This window comes from Stenella coeruleoalba (genome assembly GCF_951394435.1).
Source record: "Stenella coeruleoalba genome assembly, contig: scaffold_196, whole genome shotgun sequence".
Taxonomy (NCBI): Eukaryota; Metazoa; Chordata; class Mammalia; order Artiodactyla; family Delphinidae; genus Stenella; species Stenella coeruleoalba.
The window spans coordinates 579736-607230 of NW_027646425.1; the positions used below are offsets into that span (position 1 = coordinate 579736).

Below are 27495 nucleotides of genomic sequence, written 5' to 3' on the forward strand. Positions count from 1 at the left end.
TCAGCTAACTGCTACGCGGCAGGAAGCTGAAATAAGCTGAGTCATCCTTCCTGTGGCCACTGCGCTTGCGCTAAGTATACTAATGAGGTTTTAAAGTAGCGACCTATCCGATGCTGGCTCACAAATCGCACCATCGGCGAAAGCCAATCACAGAGCGACACATGTTCTTAATCCCTATATAAGCAGACTGCTATAGGATTGCGGGGTCTTCCTTCCATCTTTCTTCAACCAAGCTGTGCTCCAATAAAGTGTGATACGAGAAGAATCTTGCGTGTGGCGGCTCGTTATTCTGCTGGTCGGAAACGGCTCGCCGCATTTGGTGCCGAAACCCGGGAACTTCGCGCCCTGCATGGAGGACCGATTCAGAACTCGACACACGGAGTGGTAACCGTCGGTGAGTAGTCCAGTCAGGATCAAGATCCGATCTGGGTGCCATCAAGACTGACGAGAATTGTTGAAGAAAACTTCGGAGAAGATGCTGAGCTGGATGTTCCTGATGATTCTTAATCGAAGTCTTTGTATTAGTTGGAATTCCACAAAGGATAATTCAGATTGTGCAACTGAGTGCTGCCGGGCTGGAGCCTGTTGCCTTTGGAGATTTTGCCTCTTGGCTCTCTTCTGCCTTTTCCTTCTTTGGGGAGTGGGTGGGGGTAGGAATCTTTGGAGTCTGCTGTGTATTTGGGATTATGCTGTGTCTCTGGTTGGTCTGTCGTGTGCGCATCAGGGCACATCGAGATAGGGTCCTGCTCACTCAGGCACTTCTGGCTATTAATGAAGGAGATTCTCCCGCAGCCTGGCTCTCCGCCCTGAATAATTCGAAATGATTGCCCTTGCACAGAGAGGCCTTGTTGCCATTGCACCTCTATAGGGAGTCATCCATTCACCTCTATAGGGAGTCCTGATTGCCCTTGCACAGAGAGGCCTTGTCGCCATCGCACCTCTATAGGGAATCAGCCATTATTCTGAGGCAGCCTTTGCACCCTGCGGCCCTTGTTGGCATTGCACGCAGGAGGGTGCCTCAGACATGCCAACAGAAAACTGCCCTCGTACGGGCTATGTTCTGCTTGGTGTTCTAATAAATAAAAAAGGGGGAGATGTAGGGCGCGGTCAGCTAACTGCTACGCGGCAGGAAGCTGAAATAAGCTGAGTCATCCTTCCTGTGGCCACTGCGCTTGCGCTAAGTATACTAATGAGGTTTTAAAGTAGCGACCTATCCGATGCTGGCTCACAAATCGCACCATCGGCGAAAGTCAATCACAGAGCGACACATGTTCTTAATCCCTATATAAGCAGACTGCTATAGGATTGCGGGGTCTTCCTTCCATCTTTCTTCAACCAAGCTGTGCTCCAATAAAGTGTGATACGAGAAGAATCTTGCGTGTGGAGGCTCGTTATTCTGCTGGTCGGAAACGGCTCGCCGCACTTGGCCAAAAAGGGCGTATGCGTTTTTTCCTGAATATATTCAGGAAAAAACGCATACGCCCTTTTTGGCCAACCAAGCAAGCTTGCAAAGGAAATCTGCACTACAATGAAGTCTCACTTCCCCCCGGTCAAAAGGGCCATCTGAAAAAAGTGTAAAATCCAGAAAGGCAGGACAGGCCATGGAGAACTGGGAGCCTTGTTATGCTGATGGGCGGGATGTAAATTGCCAACAACCACTCGGGAGAAGTGTATGGTGTTTCCTGAAACATCTAAAAAACAAAGCAACAGAGCCTAGGGCACTTCCACTTATGGTCCTATAGCTTAGGGAAATTAAAATCAAAAAGACACAGCCACCCCAAAGTTTGGGACGCCTCCGTTTACAAGAACCTCGTTTATCATACAAGTTCAATATCACAGAAAGTGAAAAATGGATAAAGAACTTGTGGTACTTACGTACAATGCAGTATCACTCAGCAATGAAATCTATGTCATCAGGCCCGTAGCAGCATAATGAGTGGATTCAGGTACGATGATTCTAACTGAAATAAGTCACACAGAAAAGAAACATAATAAGATATCAGTAATACACGGAATGTAAACTTGGCTACACAGGAACTGAATTACAGAACAGAACAGGGTCTCAAATTTAGAAAACCAACTTACGCTTGCTTAAGGGTAAAGGTGAGTTGGGGTGCTGCATAAAACCAGAGATTGAAATGAGCACAGATAAAGTTCCTTAAGTCAAATATGGAATAGACAAGAGCTACTCCTTGCTCAACGAAATGGACTCAACACCGCATATTAAACGCCTAAGAATGTACCTGACTAGTAAGTATCGGAAAACCTATGGATTGCTATGTCTCCAAAAGAGAATCAAGCATGTGTACAGGGGCATAAACGCAGCAGTGATAGGATTGGAGAGGTTCGGTGACCAAATGAAGACCCTTTGAAGTCATATTGCATGGTACCCATTCCACGGGTTTCAACTACCCAGGTTTAAGGTATTCTTCCTTCAGCTAAAACATGCATGTGGAACCCAGAGTATGATCAACCATGTGAACGGGAGACGTGTTCAAATATGTCTCAGTTTTCCTCCCCTGGTACTCGGGTGCAACATTCCAGACGCTTTACTAACACTCTCCCCACTTGGAGAGTCAGTCCCTTTAACCTCCTGTTTGGCCCAGTTTGCAATTTCTGCGGAAGATGAACAGGAATAGCGAGAACCAATGAGAGGCTAGCTGGAGGTGTCTGGACGGGCAAATTTAACTCTCATTTCCCACCAGGAAGAGGAATTAACCAAAGGCTCAGCGTGCCGTGCCGGAACCAGATTAGGGCCTGAAGCCATCCTGCGGTGTTGCGGCCAGGTCACAAGAAAGCGAGTTGAAGAAAGGAGCTCAGGGGCACTGTAATTCACAAACCTGCAGACTTATAAATGACAGCTATCGTCCAAAAATAGACTGAAGTAAAGCTGCCAAGAGGACTTGAAAGCGGGGCAGAATTGCAGGAAACCGATTTCAGGAGGTAGACTGGAATTGCATTGAAAGCATAGGAAAAGAGGCAGAACGTCCACAATGATGCACTTGGCCAAAAAGGGCGTATGCGTTTTTTCCTGAATATATTCAGGAAAAAACGCATACGCCCTTTTTGGCCAACCAAGCAAGCTTGCAAAGGAAATCTGCACTACAATGAAGTCTCACTTCCCCCCGGTCAAAAGGGCCATCTGAAAAAAGTGTAAAATCCAGAAAGGCAGGACAGGCCATGGAGAACTGGGAGCCTTGTTATGCTGATGGGCGGGATGTAAATTGCCAACAGACACTCGGGAGAAGTGTATGGTGTTTCCTGAAACATCTAAAAAACAAAGCAACAGAGCCTAGGGCACTGCCACTTATGGTCCTATAGCTTAGGGAAATTAAAATCAAAAAGACACAGCCACCCCAAAGTTTGGAACGGCTCTGTTTACAAGAACCTCGTTTACAGTACAAGTTCAACATCGCAGAAAGTGAAAAATGGATAAAGAAGTTGTGGTATTTACTTACAAAGCAATATCACTCAGCAATGAAATCTGTATCATCAGGCCCGTAGCAGCACAATGAGTGGATTCAGGTATGATGATTCTAACTGAAATAAGTCACACAGAAAAGAAACATCATAAGATATCAGTAATACACGGAACGTAAACTTGGCTACACAGGAACTGAATTACAGAACAGAACAGGGTCTCAAATTTAGAAAACCAACTTATGCTTGCTTAAGGGTAAAGGTGAGTTGGGGTGCTGCATAAAACCAGAGATTGAAATGAGCACAGATAAAGTTCCTTAAGTCAAATATGGAATAGACAAGAGCTACTCCTTGCTCAACGAAATGGACTCAACACCGCATATTAAACGCCTAAGAATGTACCTGACTAGTAAGTATCGTAAAACCTATGGATTGCTATGTCTCCAAAAGAGAATCAAGCATGTGTACAGCGGCATAAACGCAGCAGTGATAGGATTGGAGAGGTTCGGTGAGCAAATGAAGACCCTTTGAAGTCATATTGCATGGTACCCATTACACGGGTCTCAACTCTCCAGGTTTAAGGTATTCTTCCTTCAGCTAAAACATGCATGTGGAACCCAAGTATGATCAACCATGTGAATGGGAGACGTGTTCAAATATGTCTCAGTTTTCCTCCCCTGGTACTCGGGTGCAACATTCCAGACGCTTTACTAACACTCTCCCCACTTGGAGAGTCAGCGCCTTTAACCTCCTGTTTGGCCCAGTTTGCAATTTCTGCGGAAGATGAACAGGAATAGCGAGAACCAATGAGAGGCTAGCTGGAGGTGTCTGGACGGGCAAATTTAACTCTCATTTCCCACCAGGAAGAGGAATTAAACAAAGGCTCATCGTTCCGTGATGGAACCAGATTAGGGCCTGAAGCCATCCTGCGGTGTTGCAGCTAGCTCACAAGAAAGCGAGTTGAACAAAGGAGCTCAGGGGCACTGTAATTCACAAACCTGCAGACTTATAAATGACAGCTATCGTCCAAAAATAGACTGAAGTAAGGCTGCCAAGAGGACTTGAAAGCGGGGCAGAATTGCAGGAAACCGATTTCAGGAGGTAGACTGGAATTGCATTGAAAGCATAGGAAAAGAGGCAGAACGTCCACAATGATGCACTTGGCCAAAAAGGGCGTATGCGTTTTTTCCTGAATATATTCAGGAAAAAACGCATACGCCCTTTTTGGCCAACCAAGCAAGCTTGCAAAGGAAATCTGCACTACAATGAAGTCTCACTTCCCCCCGGTCAAAAGGGCCATCTGAAAAAAGTGTAAAATCCAGAAAGGCAGGACAGGCCATGGAGAACTGGGAGCCTTGTTATGCTGATGGGCGGGATGTAAATTGCCAACAACCACTCGGGAGAAGTGTATGGTGTTTCCTGAAACATCTAAAAAACAAAGCAACAGAGCCTAGGGCACTTCCACTTATGGTCCTATAGCTTAGGGAAATTAAAATCAAAAAGACACAGCCACCCCAAAGTTTGGAACGGCTCTGTTTACAAGAACCTCGTTTACAGTACAAGTTCAACATCGCAGAAAGTGAAAAATGGATAAAGAAGTTGTGGTATTTACTTACAAAGCAATATCACTCAGCAATGAAATCTGTGTCATCAGGCCCTTAGCAGCACAATGAGTGGATTCAGGTATGATGATTCTAACTGAAGTAAGTCACACAGAAAACAAACATCATAAGATATCAGTAATACACGGAATGTAAACTTGGCTACACAGGAACTGAATTACAGAACAGAACAGGGACTCAAATTTAGAAAACCAACTTATGCTTGCTTAAGGGTAAAGGTGAGTTGGGGTGCTGCATAAAACCAGAGATTGAAATGAGCACAGATAAAGTTCCTTAAGTCAAATATGGAATAGACAAGAGCTACTCCTTGCTCAACGAAATGGACTCAACACCGCATATTAAACGCCTAAGAATGTACCTGACTAGTAAGTATCGGAAAACCTATGGATTGCTATGTCTCCAAAAGAGAATCAAGCATGTGTACAGGGGCATAAACGCAGCAGTGATAGGATTGGAGAGGTTCGGTGAGCAAATGAAGACCCTTTGAAGTCATATTGCATGGTACCCATTACACGGGTCTCAACTCTCCAGGTTTAAGGTATTCTTCCTTCAGCTAAAACATGCATGTGGAACCCAAGTATGATCAACCATGTGAATGGGAGACGTGTTCAAATATGTCTCAGTTTTCCTCCCCTGGTACTCGGGTGCAACATTCCAGACGCTTTACTAACACTCTCCCCACTTGGAGAGTCAGCGCCTTTAACCTCCTGTTTGGCCCAGTTTGCAATTTCTGCGGAAGATGAACAGGAATAGCGAGAACCAATGAGAGGCTAGCTGGAGGTGTCTGGACGGGCAAATTTAACTCTCATTTCCCACCAGGAAGAGGAATTAAACAAAGGCTCATCGTTCCGTGATGGAACCAGATTAGGGCCTGAAGCCATCCTGCGGTGTTGCAGCTAGCTCACAAGAAAGCGAGTTGAACAAAGGAGCTCAGGGGCACTGTAATTCACAAACCTGCAGACTTATAAATGACAGCTATCGTCCAAAAATAGACTGAAGTAAGGCTGCCAAGAGGACTTGAAAGCGGGGCAGAATTGCAGGAAACCGATTTCAGGAGGTAGACTGGAATTGCATTGAAAGCATAGGAAAAGAGGCAGAACGTCCACAATGATGCACTTGGCCAAAAAGGGCGTATGCGTTTTTTCCTGAATATATTCAGGAAAAAACGCATACGCCCTTTTTGGCCAACCAAGCAAGCTTGCAAAGGAAATCTGCACTACAATGAAGTCTCACTTCCCCCCGGTCAAAAGGGCCATCTGAAAAAAGTGTAAAATCCAGAAAGGCAGGACAGGCCATGGAGAACTGGGAGCCTTGTTATGCTGATGGGCGGGATGTAAATTGCCAACAACCACTCGGGAGAAGTGTATGGTGTTTCCTGAAACATCTAAAAAACAAAGCAACAGAGCCTAGGGCACTTCCACTTATGGTCCTATAGCTTAGGGAAATTAAAATCAAAAAGACACAGCCACCCCAAAGTTTGGAACGGCTCTGTTTACAAGAACCTCGTTTACAGTACAAGTTCAACATCGCAGAAAGTGAAAAATGGATAAAGAAGTTGTGGTATTTACTTACAAAGCAATATCACTCAGCAATGAAATCTGTGTCATCAGGCCCTTAGCAGCACAATGAGTGGATTCAGGTATGATGATTCTAACTGAAGTAAGTCACACAGAAAACAAACATCATAAGATATCAGTAATACACGGAATGTAAACTTGGCTACACAGGAACTGAATTACAGAACAGAACAGGGACTCAAATTTAGAAAACCAACTTATGCTTGCTTAAGGGTAAAGGTGAGTTGGGGTGCTGCATAAAACCAGAGATTGAAATGAGCACAGATAAAGTTCCTTAAGTCAAATATGGAATAGACAAGAGCTACTCCTTGCTCAACGAAATGGACTCAACACCGCATATTAAACGCCTAAGAATGTACCTGACTAGTAAGTATCGGAAAACCTATGGATTGCTATGTCTCCAAAAGAGAATCAAGCATGTGTACAGGGGCATAAACGCAGCAGTGATAGGATTGGAGAGGTTCGGTGAGCAAATGAAGACCCTTTGAAGCCATATTGCATGGTACCCATTCCACGGGTCTCAACTCTCCAGGTTTAAGGTATTCTTCCATCAGCTAAAACATGCATGTGGAACCTAGAGTATGATCAACCATGTGATCGGGAGACGTGTTCAAATATGTCTCAGTTTTCGTACCCTGGTACTCGGGTGCAACATTCCAGACGCTTTACTAACACTCTCCCGACTTGGAGAGTCAGTCCCTTTAACCTCCTGTTTGGCCCAGTTTGCAATTTCTGCGGAAGATGAACAGGAATAGCGAGAACCAATGAGAGGCTAGCTGGAGGTGTCTGGACGGGCAAATTTAACTCTCATTTCCCACCAGGAAGAGGAATTAACCAAAGGCTCAGCGTGCCGTGCCGGAACCAGATTAGGGCCTGAAGCCATCCTGCGGAGTTGCGGCCAGCTCAAAGAAAGCGAATTGAAGAAAGGACCTCAGGGGCACTGTAATTCACAAACCTGCAGAGTTATAAATGACAGCTATCGTCCAAAAATAGACTGAAGTAAGGCTGCCAAGAGGACTTGAAAGCGGGGCAGAATTGCAGGAAACCGATTTCAGGAGGTAGACTGGAATTGCATTGAAAGCATAGGAAAAGAGGCAGAACGTCCACAATGATGCACTTGGCCAAAAAGGGCGTATGCGTTTTTTCCTGAATATATTCAGGAATAAATGCATACGCCCTTTTTGGCCAACCAAGCAAGCTTGCAAAGGAAATCTGCACTACAATGAAGTCTCACTTCCCCCCGGGCAAAAGGGCCATCTGAATAAAGTGTAAAATCCAGAAAGGCAGGACAGGCCATGGAGAACTGGGAGCCTTGTTATGCGGACGGGCGGGGTGTAAATTGCCAACAACCACTCGGGAGAAGTGTATGGTGTTTCCTGAAACATCTAAAAAACAAAGCAACAGAGCCTAGGGCACTTCCACTTATGGTCCTATAGCTTAGGGAAATTAAAATCAAAAAGACACAGCCACCCCAAAGTTTGGGACGCCTCCGTTTACAAGAACCTCGTTTACAGTACAAGTTCAATATCACAGAATGTGAAAAATGGATAAAGAACTTGTGGTACTTACGTACAATGCAGTATCACTCAGCAATGAAATCTATGTCATCAGGCCCGTAGCAGCATAATGAGTGGATTCAGGTACGATGATTCTAACTGAAATAAGTCACACAGAAAAAGAAACATCATAAGATATCACTAATACACGGAATGTAAACTTGGCTACACAGGAACTGCATTCCAAAACAGAACAGGGTCTCAAATTTAGAAAACCAACTTATGCTTGCTTAAGGGGAAAGGTGAGTTGGGGTGCTGCATAAAACCAGAGATTGAAATGAGCACAGATAAAGTTCCTTAAGCCAAATATGGACTAGACAAGAGCTACTCCTTGCTCAACGAAATGGACTCAACACCCCATATTAAACGCCTAAGAATGTACCTGACTAGTAAGTATCTTAAAACCTATGGATTGCTATGTCTCCAAAAGAGAATCAAGCGTGTGTACAGGGGCATAAACGCAGCAGTGATAGGATTGGAGAGGTTCGGTGAGCAAATGAAGACCCTTTGAAGTCATATTGCATGGTACCCATTCCACAGGTCTCAACTCTCCAGGTTTAAGGTATTCTTCCTTCAGCTAAAACATGCATGTGGAACCCAAGTATGATCAACCATGTGAACGGGAGACGTGTTCAAATATGTCTCAGTTGTCCTCCCCTGGTACTCGGGTGCAACATTCCAGACGCTTTACTAACACTCTCCCGACTTGGAGAGTCAGTCCCTTTAACCTCCTGTTTGGCCCAGTTTGCAATTTCTGCGGAAGATGAACAGGAATAGCGAGAACCAATGAGAGGCTAGCTGGAGGTGTCTGGACGGGCAAATTTAACTCTCATTTCCCACCAGGAAGAGGAATTAACCAAAGGCTCAGCGTGCCGTGCCGGAACCAGATTAGGGCCTGAAGCCATCCTGCGGTGTTGCGGCCAGCTCAAAGAAAGCGAGTTGAAGAAAGGAGCTCAGGGGCACTGTAATTCACAAACCTGCAGAGTTATAAATGACAGCTATCGTCCAAAAATAGACTGAAGTAAGGCTGCCAAGAGGACTTGAAAGCGGGGCAGAATTGCAGGAAACCGATTTCAGGAGGTAGACTGGAATTGCATTGAAAGCATAGGAAAAGAGGCAGAACGTCCACAATGATGCACTTGGCCAAAAAGGGCATATGCGTTTTTTCCTGAATATATTCAGGAAAAAACGCATACGCACTTTTTGGCCAACCAAGCAAGCTTGCAAAGGAAATCTGCACTACAATGAAGTCTCACTTCCCCCCGGTCAAAAGGGCCATCTGAAAAAAGTGTAAAATCCAGAAAGGCAGGACAGGCCATGGAGAACTGGGAGCCTTGTTATGCTGATGGGCGGGATGTAAATTGCCAACAGACACTCGGGAGAAGTGTATGGTGTTTCCTGAAACATCTAAAAAACAAAGCAACAGAGCCTAGGGCACTTCCACTTATGGTCCTATAGAATAGGGAAATTAAAATCAAAAAGACACAGCCACCCCAAAGTTTGGGACGCCTCTGTTTACAAGAACCTCGTTTACAGTACAAGTTCAACATCGCAGAAAGTGAAAAATGGATAAAGAAGTTGTGGTATTTACTTACAAAGCAATATCATTCAGCAATGAAATCTATGTCATCCGGCCCTTAGCATCACAATGAGTGGATTCAGGTATGATGATTCTAACTGAAATAAGTCACACAGAAAAAGAAACATCATAAGATATCAGTAATACACGGAATGTAAACTTGGCTACACAGGAACTGAATTACAGAACAGAACAGGGTCTCAAATTTAGAAAACCAACTTATGCTTGCTTAAGGGTAAAGGTGAGTTGGGGTGCTGCATAAAACCAGAGATTGAAATGAGCACAGATAAAGTTCCTTAAGTCAAATATGGAATAGACAAGAGCTACTCCTTGCTCAACGAAATGGACTCAACACCGCATATTAAACGCCTAAGAATGTACCTGACTAGTAAGTATCTTAAAACCTAGGGATTGCTATGTCTCCAAAAGAGAATCAAGCATGTGTACAGGGGCATAAACGCAGCAGTGATAGGATTGGAGAGGTTCGGTGACCAAATGAAGACCCTTTGAAGTCATATTGCATGGTACCCATTCCACGGGTTTCAACTACCCAGGTTTAAGGTATTCTTCCTTCAGCTAAAACATGCATGTGGAACCCAGAGTATGATCAACCATGTGAACGGGAGACGTGTTCAAATATGTCTCAGTTTTCCTCCCCTGGTACTCGGGTGCAACATTCCAGACGCTTTACTAACACTCTCCCCACTTGGAGAGTCAGCGCCTTTAACCTCCTGTTTGGCCCAGTTTGCAATTTCTGCGGAAGATGAACAGGAATAGCGAGAACCAATGAGAGACTAGCTGGAGGTGTCTGGACGGGCAAATTTAACTCTCATTTCCCACCAGGAAGAGGAATTAACCAAAGGCTCAGCATGCCGGGCCGGAACCAGATTAGGGCCTGAAGCCATCCTGCGGTGTTGCGGCCAGGTCACAAGAAAGCGAGTTGAAGAAAGGAGCTCAGGGGCACTGTAATTCACAAACCTGCAGAGTTATAAATGACAGCTATCGTCCAAAAATAGACTGAAGTAAGGCTGCCAAGAGGACTTGAAAGCGGGGCAGAATTGCAGGAAACTGATTTCAGGAGGTAGACTGGAATTGCATTGAAAGCATAGGAGAAGAGGCAGAACGTCCACAATGATGCACTTGGCCAAAAAGGGCGTATGCGTTTTTTCCTGAATATATTCAGGAAAAAACGCATACGCCCTTTTTGGCCAACCAAGCAAGCTTGCAAAGGAAATCTGCACTACAATGAAGTCTCACTTCCCCCCGGTCAAAAGGGCCATCCGAAAAAAGTGTAAAATCCAGAAAGGCAGGACAGGCCATGGAGAACTGGGAGCCTTGTTATGCTGATGGGCGGGATGTAAATTGCCAACAACCACTCGGGAGAAGTGTATGGTGTTTCCTGAAACATCTAAAAAACAAAGCAACAGAGCCTAGGGCACTGCCACTTATGGTCCTATAGCTTAGGGAAATTAAAATCAAAAAGACACAGCCACCCCAAAGTTTGGGACGCCTCCGTTTACAAGAACCTCGTTCACCATACAAGTTCAATATCACAGAAAGTGAAAAATGGATAAAGAACATGTGGTACTTACGTACAATGCAGTATCACTCAGCAATGAAATCTATGTCATCAGGCCCGTAGCAGCATAATGAGTGGATTCAGGTACGATGATTCTAACTGAAATAAGTCACACAGAAAAAGAAACATCATAAGATATCACTAATACACGGAATGTAAACTTGGCAACAGAGGAACTGCATTCCAAAACAGAACAGGGTCTCAAATTTAGAAAACCAACTTATGCTTGCTTAAGGGGAAAGGTGAGTTGGGGTGCTGCATAAAACCAGAGATTGAAATGAGCACAGATAAAGTTCCTTAAGCCAAATATGGAATAGACAAGAGCTACTCCTTGCTCAACGAAATGGACTCAACACCCCATATTAAATGCCTAAGAATGTACCTGACTAGTAAGTATCTTAAAACCTATGGATTGCTACGTCTCCAAAAGAGAATCAAGCGTGTGTACAGGGGCATAAACGCAGCAGTGATAGGATTGGAGAGGTTCGGTGAGCAAATGAAGACCCTTTGAAGTCATATTGCATGGTACCCATTACACGGGTCTCAACTCTCCAGGTTTAAGGTATTCTTCCTTCAGCTAATACATGCATGTGGAACCCAAGTATGATCAACCATGTGAACGGGAGACGTGTTCAAATATGTCTAAGTTTTCCTCCCCTGGTACTCGGGTGCAACATTCCAGACGCTTTACTAACACTCTCCCCACTTGGAGAGTCAGCGCCTTTAACCTCCTGTTTGGCACAGTTTGCAATTTCTGCGGAAGATGAACAGGAATAGCGAGAACCAATGAGAGGCTAGCTGGAGGTGTCTGGACGGGCAAATTTAACTCTCATTTCCCAACAGGAAGAGGAAATAACCAAAGGCTCAGCGTGCCGTGCCGGAAACAGATTAGGGCCTGAAGCCATCCTGCGGTGTTGCGGCCAGGTCACAAGAAAGCGAGTTGAAGAAAGGAGCTCAGGGGCACTGTAATTCACAAACCTGCAGAGTTATAAATGACAGCTATCGTCCAAAAATAGACTGAAGTAAGGCTGCCAAGAGGACTTGAAAGCGGGGCAGAATTGCAGGAAACCGATTTCAGGAGGTAGACTGGAATTGCATTGAAAGCATAGGAAAAGAGGCAGAACGTCCACAATGATGCACTTGGCCAAAAAGGGCGTATGCGTTTTTTCCTGAATATATTCAGGGAAAAACGCATACGCCCTTTTTGGCCAACCAAGCAAGCTTGCAAAGGAAATCTGCACTACAATGAAGTCTCACTTCCCCCCGGTCAAAAGGGCCATCTGAAAAAAGTGTAAAATCCAGAAAGGCAGGACAGGCCATGGAGAACTGGGAGCCTTGTTATGCTGATGGGCGGGATGTAAATTGCCAACAACCACTCAGGAGAAGTGTATGGTGTTTCCTGAAACATCTAAAAAACAAAGCAACAGAACCTAGTGCACTTCCACTTATGGTCCTATAGCATAGGGAAATTAAAATCAAAAAGACACAGCCACCCCAAAGTTTGGAACGGCTCTGTTTACAAGAACCTCGTTTACAGTACAAGTTCAACATCGCAGAAAGTGAAAAATGGATAAAGAAGTTGTGGTATTTACTTACAAAGCAATATCACTCAGCAATGAAATCTGTGTCATCAGGCCCTTAGCAGCACAATGAGTGGATTCAGGTATGATGATTCTAACTGAAGTAAGTCACACAGAAAAAGAAACATCATAAGATATCAGTAATACACGGAATGTAAACTTGGCTACACAGGAACTGAATTACAGAACAGAACAGGGTCTCAAATTTAGAAAACCAACTTATGCTTGCTTAAGGGTAAAGGTGAGTTGGGGTGCTGCATAAAACCAGAGATTGAAATGAGCACAGATAAAGTTCCTTAAGTCAAATATGGAATAGACAAGAGCTACTCCTTGCTCAACGAAATGGACTCAACACCGCATATTAAACACCTAAGAATGTACCTGACTAGTAAGTATCTTAAAACCTATGGATTGCTATGTCTCCGAAAGAGAATCAAGCATGTGTACAGGGGCATAAACGCAGCAGTGATAGGATTGGAGAGGTTCGGTGAGCAAATGAAGACCCTTTGAAGTCATATTGCATGGTACCCATTCCACGGGTTTCAACTACCCAGGTTTAAGGTATTCTTCCTTCAGCTAAAACATGCATGTGGAACCTAGAGTATGATCAACCATGTGATCGGGAGACGTGTTCAAATATGTCTCAGTTTTCGTACCCTGGTACTCGGGTGCAACATTCCAGACGCTTTACTAACACTCTCCCGACTTGGAGAGTCAGTCCCTTTAACCTCCTGTTTGGCCCAGTTTGCAATTTCTGCAGAAGATGAACAGGAATAGCGAGAACCAATGAGAGACTAGCTGGAGGTGTCTGGACGGGCAAATTTAACTCTCATTTCCCAACAGGAAGAGGAAATAACCAAAGGCTCAGCGTGCCGTGCCGGAACCAGATTAGGGCCTGAAGCCATCCTGCGGTGTTGCGGCCAGGTCACAAGAAAGCGAGTTGAAGAAAGGAGCTCAGGGGCACTGTAATTCACAAACCTGCAGAGTTATAAATGACAGCTATCGTCCAAAAATAGACTGAAGTAAGGCTGCCAAGAGGACTTGAAAGCGGGGCAGAATTGCAGGAAACCGATTTCAGGAGGTAGACTGGAATTGCATTGAAAGCATAGGAAAAGAGGCAGAACCTCCACAATGATGCACTTGGCCAAAAAGGGCGTATGCGTTTTTTCCTGAATATATTCAGGAAAAAACGCATACGCCCTTTTTGGCCAACCAAGCAAGCTTGCAAAGGAAATCTGCACTACAATGAAGTCTCACTTCCCCCCGGTCAAAAGGGCCATCTGAAAAAAGTGTAAAATCCAGAAAGGCAGGACAGGCCATGGAGAACTGGGAGCCTTGTTATGCTGATGGGCGGGATGTAAATTGCCAACAGACACTCGGGAGAAGTGTATGGTGTTTCCTGAAACATCTAAAAAACAAAGCAACAGAGCCTAGGGCACTTCCACTTATGGTCCTATAGCTTAGGGAAATTAAAATCAAAAAGACACAGCCACCCCAAAGTTTGGAACGGCTCTGTTTACAAGAACCTCGTTTACAGTACAAGTTCAACATCGCAGAAAGTGAAAAATGGATAAAGAACTTGTGGTACTTACGTACAATGCAGTATCACTCAGCAATGAAATCTATGTCATCAGGCCCGTAGCAGCATAATGAGTAGATTCAGGTACGATGATTCTAACTGAAATAAGTCACACAGAAAAAGAAACATCATAAAATATCAGTAATACACGGAATGTAAACTTGGCTACACAGGAACTGAATTCCAAAACAGAACAGGGTCTCAAATTTAGAAAACCAACTTATGCTTGCTTAAGGGGAAAGGTGAGTTGGGGTGCTGCATAAAACCAGAGATTGAAATGAGCACAGATAAAGTTCCTTAAGCCAAATATGGAATAGACAAGAGCTACTCCTTGCTCAACGAAATGGACTCAATACCGCATATTAAACGCCTAAGAATGTACCTGACTAGTAAGTATCTTAAAACCTATGGATTGCTATGTCTCCGAAAGAGAATCAAGCATGTGTACAGGGGCATAAACGCAGCAGTGATAGGATTGGAGAGGTTCGGTGAGCAAATGAAGACCTTTGAAGTCATATTGCATGGTACCCATTCCACGGGTTTCAACTACCCAGGTTTTAGGTATTCTTCCTTCAGCTAAAACATGCATGTGGAACCCAAGTATGATCAACCATGTGAACGGGAGACGTGTTCAAATATGTCTCAGTTTTCCTCCCCTGGTACTCGGGTGCAACATTCCAGACGCTTTACTAACACTGTCCCCACTTGGAGAGTCAGCGCCTTTAACCTCCTGTTTGGCCCAGTTTGCAATTTCTGCGGAAGATGAACAGGAATAGCGAGAACCAATGAGAGGCTAGCTGGAGGTGTCTGGACGGGCAAATTTAACTCTCATTTCCCACCAGGAAGAGGAAATAACCAAAGGCTGAGCGTGCCGTACCGGAACCAGATTAGGGCCTGAAGCCATCCTGCGGTGTTGTGGCCAGCTCAAAAGAAACCGAGTTGAAGAAAGGAGCTCAGGGGCACTGTAATTCACAAACCTGCAGAGTTATAAATGACAGCTATCGTCCAAAAATAGACTGAAGTAAGGCTGCCAAGAGGACTTGAAAGCGGGGCAGAATTGCAGGAAACCGATTTCAGGAGGTAGACTGGAATTGCATTGAAAGCATAGGAAAAGAGGAAGAACGTCCACAATGATGCACTTGGCCAAAAAGGGCGTATGCGTTTTTTCCTGAATATATTCAGGAAAAAACGCATACGCCCTTTTTGGCCAACCAAGCAAGCTTGCAAAGGAAATCTGCACTACAATGAAGTCTCACTTCCCCCCGGTCAAAAGGGCCATCTGAAAAAAGTGTAAAATCCAGAAAGGCAGGACAGGCCATGGAGAACTGGGAGCCTTGTTATGCTGATGGGCGGGATGTAAATTGCCAACAACCACTCGGGAGAAGTGTATGGTGTTTCCTGAAACATCTAAAAAACAAAGCAACAGAACCTAGGGCACTTCCACTTATGGTCCTATAGCTTAGGGAAATTAAAATCAAAAAGACACAGCCACCCCAAAGTTTGGAACGGCTCTGTTTACAAGAACCTCGTTTACCGTACAAGTTCAACATCGCAGAAAGTGAAAAATGGATAAAGAAGTTGTGGTATTTACTGAAAAAGCAATATCACTCAGCAATGAAATCTGTGTCATCAGGCCCTTAGCAGCACAATGAGTGGATTCAGGTATGATGATTCTAACTGAAGTAAGTCACACAGAAAAAGAAACATCATAAGATATCAGTAATACACGGAATGTAAACTTGGCTACACAGGAACTGAATTACAGAACAGAACAGGGTCTCAAATTTAGAAAACCAACTTATGCTTGCTTAAGGGTAAAGGTGAGTTGGGGTGCTGCATAAAACCAGAGATTGAAATGAGCACAGATAAAGTTCCTTAAGTCAAATATGGAATAGACAAGAGCTACTCCTTGCTCAACGAAATGGACTCAACACCGCATATTAAACGCCTAAGAATGTACCTGACTAGTAAGTATCTTAAAAACTTATGGATTGCTATGTCTCCGAAAGAGAATCAAGCATGTGTACAGGGGCATAAACGCAGCAGTGATAGGATTGGAGAGGTTCGGTGAGCAAATGAAGACCCTTTGAAGTCATATTGCATGGTACCCATTACACGCGTCTTAACTCTCCAGGTTTACGGTATTCTTCCTTCAGCTAAAACATGCATGTGGAACCCAAGTATGATCAACCATGTGAACGGGAGACGTGTTCAAATATGTCTCAGTTTTCCTCCCCTGGTACTCGGGTGCAACATTCCAGACGCTTTACTAACACTCTCCCCACTTGGAGAGTCAGCGCCTTTAACCTCCTGTTTGGCCCAGTTTGCAATTTCTGCGGAAGATGAACAGGAATAGCGAGAACCAATGAGAGACTAGCTGGAGGTGTCTGGACGGGTAAATTTAACTCTCATTTAACACCAGGAAAAGGAAATAACCAAAGGCTCAGCGTGCCGTGCCAGAACCAGATTAGGGCCTGAAGCCATCCTGCGGTGTTGCGGCCAGGTCACAAGAAAGCAAGTTGAAGAAAGGAGCTCAGGGGCACTGTAATGCACGAACCTGCAGAGTTATAAATGACAGCTATCGTCCAAAAATAGACTGAAGTAAGGCTGCCAAGAGGACTTGAAAGTGGGGCAGAATTGCAGGAAACCGATTTCAGGAGGTAGACTGTAATTGCTTTGAAAGCATAGGAGAAGAGGCAGAACGTCCACAATGATGCACTTGGCCAAAAAGGGCGTATGCGTTTTTTCCTGAATATATTTAGGAAAAAACGCATACGCCCTTTTTGGCCAACCAAGCAAGCTTGCAAAGGAAATCTGCACTACAATGAAGTCTCACTTCCCCCCGGTCAAAAGGGCCATCTGAAAAAAGTGTAAAATCCAGAAAGGCAGGACAGGCCATGGAGAATTGGGAGCCTTGTTATGATGATGGGCGGGATGTAAATTGCCAACAACCACTCGGGAGAAGTGTATGGTGTTTCCTGAAACATCTAAAAAACAAAGCAACAGAACCTAGGGCACTTCCACTTATGGTCCTATAGCTTAGGGAAATTAAAATCAAAAAGACACAGCCACCCCAAAGTTTGGAACGGCTCTGTTTTCAAGAACCTCGTTTACAGTACAAGTTCAACATCGCAGAAAGTGAAAAATGGATAAAGAAGTTGTGGTATTTACTTACAAAGCAATATCACTCAGCAATGAAATCTGTGTCATCAGGCACTTAGCAGCACAATGAGAGGATTCAGGTATGATGATTCTAACTGAAATAAGTCACACAGAAAAAGAAACATCATAAGATATCAGTAATACACGGAATGTAAACTTGGCTACACAGGAACTGAATTACAGAACAGAACAGGGTCTCAAATTTAGAAAACCAACTTATGCTTGCTTAAGGGTAAAGGTGAGTTGGGGTGCTGCATAAAACCAGAGATTGAAATGAGCACAGATAAAGTTCCTTAAGCCAAATATGGAATAGACAAGAGCTACTCCTTGCTCAACGAAATGGATTCAACACCCCATATTAAACGCCTAAGAATGTTCCTGACTAGTAAGTATCTTAAAACCTATGGATTGCTATGTCTCCGAAAGAGAATCAAGCATGTGTACAGGGGAATAAACGCAGCAGTGATAGGATTGGAGAGGTTCGGTGAGCAAATGAAGACCCTTTGAAGTCATATTGCATGGTACCCATTACACGGGTCTCAACTCTCCAGGTTTAAGGTATTCTTCCTTCAGCTAAAACATGCATGTGGAACCCAGAGTATGATCAACCATGTGAACGGGAGACGTGTTCAAATATGTCTCAGTTTTCCTCCCCTGGTACTCGGGTGCAACATTCCAGACGCTTTACTAACACTCTCCCCACTTGGAGAGTCAGCGCCTTTAACCTCCTGTTTGGCCCAGTTTGCAATTTCTGCGGAAGATGAACAGGAATAGCGAGAACCAATGAGAGACTAGCTGGAGGTGTCTGGACGGGCAAATTTAACTCTCATTTCCCACCAGGAAGAGGAATTAACCAAGGGCTCAGCATGCCGGGCCGGAACCAGATTAGGGCCTGAAGCCATCCTGCGGTGTTGCGGCCAGGTCACAAGAAAGCGAGTTGAAGAAAGGAGCTCAGGGGCACTGTAATTCACAAACCTGCAGAGTTATAAATGACAGCTATCGTCCAAAAATAGACTGAAGTAAGGCTGCCAAGAGGACTTGAAAGCGGGGCAGAATTGCAGGAAACCGATTTCAGGAGGTAGACTGGAATTGCATTGAAAGCATAGGAAAAGAGGCAGAACGTCCACAATGATGCACTTGGCCAAAAAGGGCGTATGCGTTTTTTCCTGAATATATTCAGGAAAAAACGCATACGCACTTTTTGGCCAACCAAGCAAGCTTGCAAAGGAAATCTGCACTACAATGAAGTCTCACTTCCCCCCGGTCAAAAGGGCCATCCGAAAAAAGTGTAAAATCCAGAAAGGCAACAGGCCATTGAGAACTGGGAGCCTTGTTATGCTGATGGGCGGGATGTAAATTGCCAACAACCACTCAGGAGAAGTGTATGGTGTTTCCTGAAACATCTAAAAAACAAAGCCACAGAGCCTAGGGCACTTCCACTTATGGTCCTATAGCTTAGGGAAATTAAAATCAAAAAGACACAGCCACCCCAAAGTTTGGAACGGCTCTGTTTACAAGAACCTCGTTTACAGTACAAGTTCAACATCGCAGAAAGTGAAAAATGGATAAAGAACTTGTGGTACTTACGTACAATGCAGTATCACTCAGCAATGAAATCTATGTCATCAGGCCCGTAGCAGCATAATGAGTAGATTCAGGTACGATGATTCTAACTGAAATAAGTCACACAGAAAAAGAAACATCATAAAATATCAGTAATACACGGAATGTAAACTTGGCTACACAGGAACTGAATTCCAAAACAGAACAGGGTCTCAAATTTAGAAAACCAACTTATGCTTGCTTAAGGGGAAAGGTGAGTTGGGGTGCTGCATAAAACCAGAGATTGAAATGAGCACAGATAAAGTTCCTTAAGCCAAATATGGAATAGACAAGAGCTACTCCTTGCTCAACGAAATGGACTCAATACCGCATATTAAACGCCTAAGAATGTACCTGACTAGTAAGTATCTTAAAACCTATGGATTGCTATGTCTCCGAAAGAGAATCAAGCATGTGTACAGGGGCATAAACGCAGCAGTGATAGGATTGGAGAGGTTCGGTGAGCAAATGAAGACCTTTGAAGTCATATTGCATGGTACCCATTCCACGGGTTTCAACTACCCAGGTTTTAGGTATTCTTCCTTCAGCTAAAACATGCATGTGGAACCCAAGTATGATCAACCATGTGAACGGGAGACGTGTTCAAATATGTCTCAGTTTTCCTCCCCTGGTACTCGGGTGCAACATTCCAGACGCTTTACTAACACTGTCCCCACTTGGAGAGTCAGCGCCTTTAACCTCCTGTTTGGCCCAGTTTGCAATTTCTGCGGAAGATGAACAGGAATAGCGAGAACCAATGAGAGGCTAGCTGGAGGTGTCTGGACGGGCAAATTTAACTCTCATTTCCCACCAGGAAGAGGAAATAACCAAAGGCTGAGCGTGCCGTACCGGAACCAGATTAGGGCCTGAAGCCATCCTGCGGTGTTGTGGCCAGCTCAAAAGAAAGCGAGTTGAAGAAAGGAGCTCAGGGGCACTGTAATTCACAAACCTGCAGTTATAAATGACAGCTATCGTCCAAAAATATACTGAAGTAAGGCTGCCAAGAGGACTTGAAAGCGGGGCAGAATTGCAGGAAACCGATTTCAGGAGGTAGACTGGAATTGCATTGAAAGCATAGGAAAAGAGGAAGAACGTCCACAATGATGCACTTGGCCAAAAAGGGCGTATGCGTTTTTTCCTGAATATATTCAGGAAAAAACGCATACGCCCTTTTTGGCCAACCAAGCAAGCTTGCAAAGGAAATCTGCACTACAATGAAGTCTCACTTCCCCCCGGTCAAAAGGGCCATCTGAAAAAAGTGTAAAATCCAGAAAGGCAGGACAGGCCATGGAGAACTGGGAGCCTTGTTATGCTGATGGGCGGGATGTAAATTGCCAACAACCACTCGGGAGAAGTGTATGGTGTTTCCTGAAACATCTAAAAAACAAAGCAACAGAACCTAGGGCACTTCCACTTATGGTCCTATAGCTTAGGGAAACTAAAATCAAAAAGACACAGCCACCCCAAAGTTTGGAACGGCTCTGTTTACAAGAACCTCGTTTACCGTACAAGTTCAACATCGCAGAAAGTGAAAAATGGATAAAGAAGTTGTGGTATTTACTTAAAAAGCAATATCACTCAGCAATGAAATCTGTGTCATCAGGCCCTTAGCAGCACAATGAGTGGATTCAGGTATGATGATTCTAACTGAAGTAAGTCACACAGAAAAAGAAACATCATAAGATATCAGTAATACACGGAATGTAAACTTGGCTACACAGGAACTGAATTACAGAACAGAACAGGGTCTCAAATTTAGAAAACCAACTTATGCTTGCTTAAGGGTAAAGGTGAGTTGGGGTGCTGCATAAAACCAGAGATTGAAATGAGCACAGATAAAGTTCCTTAAGTCAAATATGGAATAGACAAGAGCTACTCCTTGCTCAACGAAATGGACTCAACACCGCATATTAAACGCCTAAGAATGTACCTGACTAGTAAGTATCTTAAAAACTTATGGATTGCTATGTCTCCGAAAGAGAATCAAGCATGTGTACAGGGGCATAAACGCAGCAGTGATAGGATTGGAGAGGTTCGGTGAGCAAATGAAGACCCTTTGAAGTCATATTGCATGGTACCCATTACACGCGTCTTAACTCTCCAGGTTTACGGTATTCTTCCTTCAGCTAAAACATGCATGTGGAACCCAAGTATGATCAACCATGTGAACGGGAGACGTGTTCAAATATGTCTCAGTTTTCCTCCCCTGGTACTCGGGTGCAACATTCCAGACGCTTTACTAACACTCTCCCCACTTGGAGAGTCAGCGCCTTTAACCTCCTGTTTGGCCCAGTTTGCAATTTCTGCGGAAGATGAACAGGAATAGCGAGAACCAATGAGAGACTAGCTGGAGGTGTCTGGACGGGTAAATTTAACTCTCATTTAACACCAGGAAAAGGAAATAACCAAAGGCTCAGCGTGCCGTGCCAGAACCAGATTAGGGCCTGAAGCCATCCTGCGGTGTTGCGGCCAGGTCACAAGAAAGCAAGTTGAAGAAAGGAGCTCAGGGGCACTGTAATGCACGAACCTGCAGAGTTATAAATGACAGCTATCGTCCAAAAATAGACTGAAGTAAGGCTGCCAAGAGGACTTGAAAGTGGGGCAGAATTGCAGGAAACCGATTTCAGGAGGTAGACTGTAATTGCTTTGAAAGCATAGGAGAAGAGGCAGAACGTCCACAATGATGCACTTGGCCAAAAAGGGCGTATGCGTTTTTTCCTGAATATATTCAGGAAAAAACGCATACGCCCTTTTTGGCCAACCAAGCAAGCTTGCAAAGGAAATCTGCACTACAATGAAGTCTCACTTCCCCCCGGTCAAAAGGGCCATCTGAAAAAAGTGTAAAATCCAGAAAGGCAGGACAGGCCATGGAGAATTGGGAGCCTTGTTATGATGATGGGCGGGATGTAAATTGCCAACAACCACTCGGGAGAAGTGTATGGTGTTTCCTGAAACATCTAAAAAACAAAGCAACAGAACCTAGGGCACTTCCACTTATGGTCCTATAGCTTAGGGAAATTAAAATCAAAAAGACACAGCCACCCCAAAGTTTGGAACGGCTCTGTTTTCAAGAACCTCGTTTACAGTACAAGTTCAACATCGCAGAAAGTGAAAAATGGATAAAGAAGTTGTGGTATTTACTTACAAAGCAATATCACTCAGCAATGAAATCTGTGTCATCAGGCACTTAGCAGCACAATGAGAGGATTCAGGTATGATGATTCTAACTGAAATAAGTCACACAGAAAAAGAAACATCATAAGATATCAGTAATACACGGAATGTAAACTTGGCTACACAGGAACTGAATTACAGAACAGAACAGGGTCTCAAATTTAGAAAACCAACTTATGCTTGCTTAAGGGTAAAGGTGAGTTGGGGTGCTGCATAAAACCAGAGATTGAAATGAGCACAGATAAAGTTCCTTAAGCCAAATATGGAATAGACAAGAGCTACTCCTTGCTCAACGAAATGGATTCAACACCCCATATTAAACGCCTAAGAATGTTCCTGACTAGTAAGTATCTTAAAACCTATGGATTGCTATGTCTCCAAAAGAGAATCCAGCATGTGTACAGGGGCATAAACGCAGCAGTGATAGGATTGGAGAGGTTCGGTGAGCAAATGAAGACCCTTTGAAGTCATATTGCATGGTACCCATTCCACGGGTTTCAACTACCCAGGTTTAAGGTATTCTTCCTTCAGCTAAAACATGCATGTGGAACCTAGAGTATGATCAACCATGTGATCGGGAGACGTGTTCAAATATGTCTCAGTTTTCGTACCCTGGTACTCGGGTGCAACATTCCAGAGGCTTTACTAACACTCTCCCCACTTGGAGAGTCAGTCCCTTTAACCTCCTGTTTGGCCCAGTTTGCAATTTCTGCGGAAGATGAACAGGAATAGCGAGAACCAATGAGAGACTAGCTGGAGGTGTCTGGACGGGCAAATTTAACTCTCATTTCCCACCAGGAAGAGGAATTAACCAAAGGCTCAGCGTGCCGTGCCGGAACCAGATTAGGGCCTGAAGCCATCCTGCGGTGTTGCGGCCAGGTCACAAGAAAGCGAGTTGAAGAAAGGAGCTCAGGGGCACTGTAATTCACAAACCTGCAGAGTTATAAATGACAGCTATCGTCCAAAAATAGACTGAAGTAAGGCTGCCAAGAGGACTTGAAAGCGGGGCAGAATTGCAGGAAACCGATTTCAGGAGGTAGACTGGAATTGCATTGAAAGCATAGGAGAAGAGGCAGAACGTCCACAATGATGCACTTGGCCAAAAAGGGCGTATGCGTTTTTTCCTGAATATATTCAGGAAAAAACGCATACGCCCTTTTTGGCCAACCAAGCAAGCTTGCAAAGGAAATCTGCACTACAATGAAGTCTCACTTCCCCCCGGTCAAAAGGGCCATCTGAAAAAAGTGTAAAATCCAGAAAGGCAGGACAGGCCATGGAGAACTGGGAGCCTTGTTATGCTGATGGGCGGGATGTAAATTGCCAACAACCACTCGGGAGAAGTGTATGGTGTTTCCTGAAACATCTAAAAAACAAAGCAACAGAGCCTAGGGCACTGCCACTTATGGTCCTATAGCTTAGGGAAATTAAAATCAAAAAGACACAGCCACCCCAAAGTTTGGAACGGCTCTGTTTACAAGAACCTCGTTTACAGTACAAGTTCAACATCGCAGAAAGTGAAAAATGGATAAAGAAGTTGTGGTATTTACTTACAAAGCAATATCACTCAGCAATGAAATCTGTGTCATCAGGCCCTTAGCAGCACAATGAGTGGATTCAGGTATGATGATTCTAACTGAAGTAAGTCACACAGAAAAAGAAACATCATAAGATATCAGTAATACACGGAATGTAAACTTGGCTACACAGGAACTGAATTACAGAACAGAACAGGGTCTCAAATTTAGAAAACCAACTTATGCTTGCTTAAGGGTAAAGGTGAGTTGGGGTGCTGCATAAAACCAGAGATTGAAATGAGCACAGATAAAGTTCCTTAAGCCAAATATGGAATAGACAAGAGCTACTCCTTGCTCAACGAAATGGACTCAACACCGCATATTAAACGCCTAAGAATGTACCTGACTAGTAAGTATCTTAAAACCTATGGATTGCTATGTCTCCGAAAGAGAATCAAGCATGTGTACAGGGGCATAAACGCAGCAGTGATAGGATTGGAGAGGTTTGGTGAGCAAATGAAGACCCTTTGAAGTCATATTGCATGGTACCCATTACACGGGTCTTAACTCTCCAGGTTTAAGGTATTCTTCCTTCAGCTAAAACATGCATGTGGAACCCAAGTATGATCAACCATGTGAACGGGAGACGTGTTCAAATATGTCTCAGTTTTCCTCCCCTGGTACTCGGGTGCAACATTCCAGACGCTTTACGAACACTCTCCCCACTTGGAGAGTCAGCGCCTTTAACCTCCTGTTTGGCCCAGTTTGCAATTTCTGCGGAAGATGAACAGGAATAGCGAAACCAATGAGAGGCTAGCTGGAGGTGTCTGGACGGGCAAATTTAACTCTCATTTCCCACCAGGAAGAGGAATTAACCAAAGGCTCAGCATGCCGGGCCGCAACCAGATTAGGGCCTGAAGCCATCCTGCGGTGTTGCGGCCAGCTCAAAAGAAAGCGAGTTGAAGAAAGGAGCTCAGGGGCACTGTAATTCACAAACCTGCAGAGTTATAAATGACAGCTATCGTCCAAAAATAGACTGAAGTAAGGCTGCCAAGAGGACTTGAAAGCGGGGCAGAATTGCAGGAAACCGATTTCAGGAGGTAGACTGGAATTGCATTGAAAGCATAGGAAAAGAGGCAGAACGTCCACAATGATGCACTTGGCCAAAAAGGGCGTATGCGTTTTTTCCTGAATATATTCAGGAAAAAACGCATACGCCCTTTTTGGCCAACCAAGCAAGCTTGCAAAGGAAATCTGCACTACAATGAAGTCTCACTTCCCCCCGGTCAAAAGGGCCATCTGAAAAAAGTGTAAAATCCAGAAAGGAAGGACAGGCCATGGAGAACTGGGAGCCTTGTTATGCTGATGGGCGGGATGTAAATTGCCAACAACCACTCGGGAGAAGTGTATGGTGCTTCCTGAAACATCTAAAAAACAAAGCAACAGAACCTAGGGCACTTCCACTTATGGTCCTATAGCTTAGGGAAATTAAAATCAAAAAGACACAGCCACCCCAAAGTTTGGAACGGCTCTGTTTACAAGAACCTCGTTTACAGTACAAGTTCAACATCGCAGAAAGTGAAAAATGGATAAAGAAGTTGTGGTATTTACTTACAAAACAATATCACTCAGCAATGAAATCTGTGTCATCAGGCCCTTAGCAGCACAATGAGTGGATTCAGGTATGATGATTCTAACTGAAGTAAGTCACACAGAAAAAGAAACATCATAAGATATCAGTAATACACGGAATGTAAACTTGGCTACACAGGAACTGAATTACAGAACAGAACAGGGACTCAAATTTAGAAAAACAACTTATGCTTGCTTAAGGGTAAAGGTGAGTTGGGGTGCTGCATAAAACCAGAGATTGAAATGAGCACAGATAAAGTTCCTTAAGCCAAATATGGAATAGACAAGAGCTACTCCTTGCTCAACGAAATGGACTCAACACCGCATATTAAACGCCTAAGAATGTACCTGACTTGTAAGTATCTTAAAACCTATGGATTGCTATGTCTCCAAAAGAGAATCAAGCATGTGTACAGGGGCATAAACGCAGCAGTGATAGGATTGGAGAGGTTCGGTGAGCAAATGAAGACCCTTTGAAGTCATATTGCATGGTACCCATTCCACGGGTTTCAACTACCCAGGTTTAAGGTATTCTTCCTTCAGCTAAAACATGCATGTGGAACCTAGAGTATGATCAACCATGTGATCGGGAGACGTGTTCAAATATGTCTCAGTTTTCGTACCCTGGTACTCGGGTGCAACATTCCAGACGCTTTACTAACACTCTCCCCACTTGGAGAGTCAGTCCCTTTAACCTCCTGTTTGGCCCAGTTTGCAATTTCTGCGGAAGATGAACAGGAATAGCGAGAACCAATGGAGACTAGCTGGAGGTGTCTGGACGGGCAAATTTAACTCTCATTTCCCACCAGGAAGAGGAATTAACCAAAGGCTCAGCGTGCCATGCCAGAACCAGATTAGGGCCTGAAGCCATCCTGCGGTGTTGCGGCCAGCTCAAAAGAAAGCGAGTTGAAGAAAGGAGCTCAGGGGCACTGTAATTCACAAACCTGCAGAGTTATAAATGACAGCTATCGTCCAAAAATAGACTGAAGTAAGGCTGCCAAGAGGACTTGAAAGCGGGGCAGAATTGCAGGAAACCGATTTCAGGAGGTAGACTGGAATTGCATTGAAAGCATAGGAAAAGAGGCAGAACGTCCACAATGATGCACTTGGCCAAAAAGGGCGTATGCGTTTTTTCCTGAATATATTCAGGAAAAAACGCATACGCCCTTTTTGGCCAACCAAGCAAGCTTGCAAAGGAAATCTGCACTACAATGAAGTCTCACTTCCCCCCGGTCAAAAGGGCCATCTGAAAAAAGTGTAAAATCCAGAAAGGCAGGACAGGCCATGGAGAACTGGGAGCCTTGTTATGCTGATGGGCGGGATGTAAATTGCCAACAACCACTCGGGAGAAGTGTATGGTGTTTCCTGAAACATCTAAAAAACAAAGCAACAGAACCTAGGGCACTTCCACTTATGGTCCTATAGCTTAGGGAAATTAAAATCAAAAAGACACAGCCACCCCAAAGTTTGGAACGGCTCTGTTTACAAGAACCTCGTTTACAGTACAAGTTCAACATCGCAGAAAGTGAACAATGGATAAAGAAGTTGTGGTATTTACTTACAAAGCAATATCACTCAGCAATGAAATCTGTGTCATCAGGCCCTTAGCAGCACAATGAGTGGATTCAGGTACGATGATTCTAACTGAAATAAGTCACACAGAAAAAGAAACATCATAAGATATCAGTAATACACGGAATGTAAACTTGGCTACACAGGAACTGTATTACAGAACAGAACAGGGTCTCAAATTTAGAAAACCAACTTATTCTTGCTTAAGGGTAAAGGTGAGTTGGGGTGCTGCATAAAACCAGAGATTGAAATGAGCACAGATAAAGTTCCTTAAGCCAAATATGGAATAGACAAGAGCTACTCCTTGCTCAACGAAATGGACTCAACACCGCATATTAAACGCCTAA

General features: G+C 44.2%; 1 long non-coding RNA gene across 1 annotated transcript in view; it reads right to left on the reverse strand.

Annotated features, from left to right (window-relative positions):
• LOC307181116 overlaps positions 1-25678 on the reverse strand; it is a 145255-nt gene extending 119577 nt beyond the window's left edge. Inside the window, exons 1-3 of the long non-coding RNA XR_013825911.1 lie at positions 25560-25678; positions 20818-20903; positions 16084-16165 (exon numbers count right to left, since the gene is read on the reverse strand). This is a non-coding gene — a long non-coding RNA (uncharacterized lncRNA). The remainder of the gene's footprint in view (positions 1-16083; positions 16166-20817; positions 20904-25559) is intronic.
• Positions 25679-27495: the final 1817 nt, after the last annotated feature.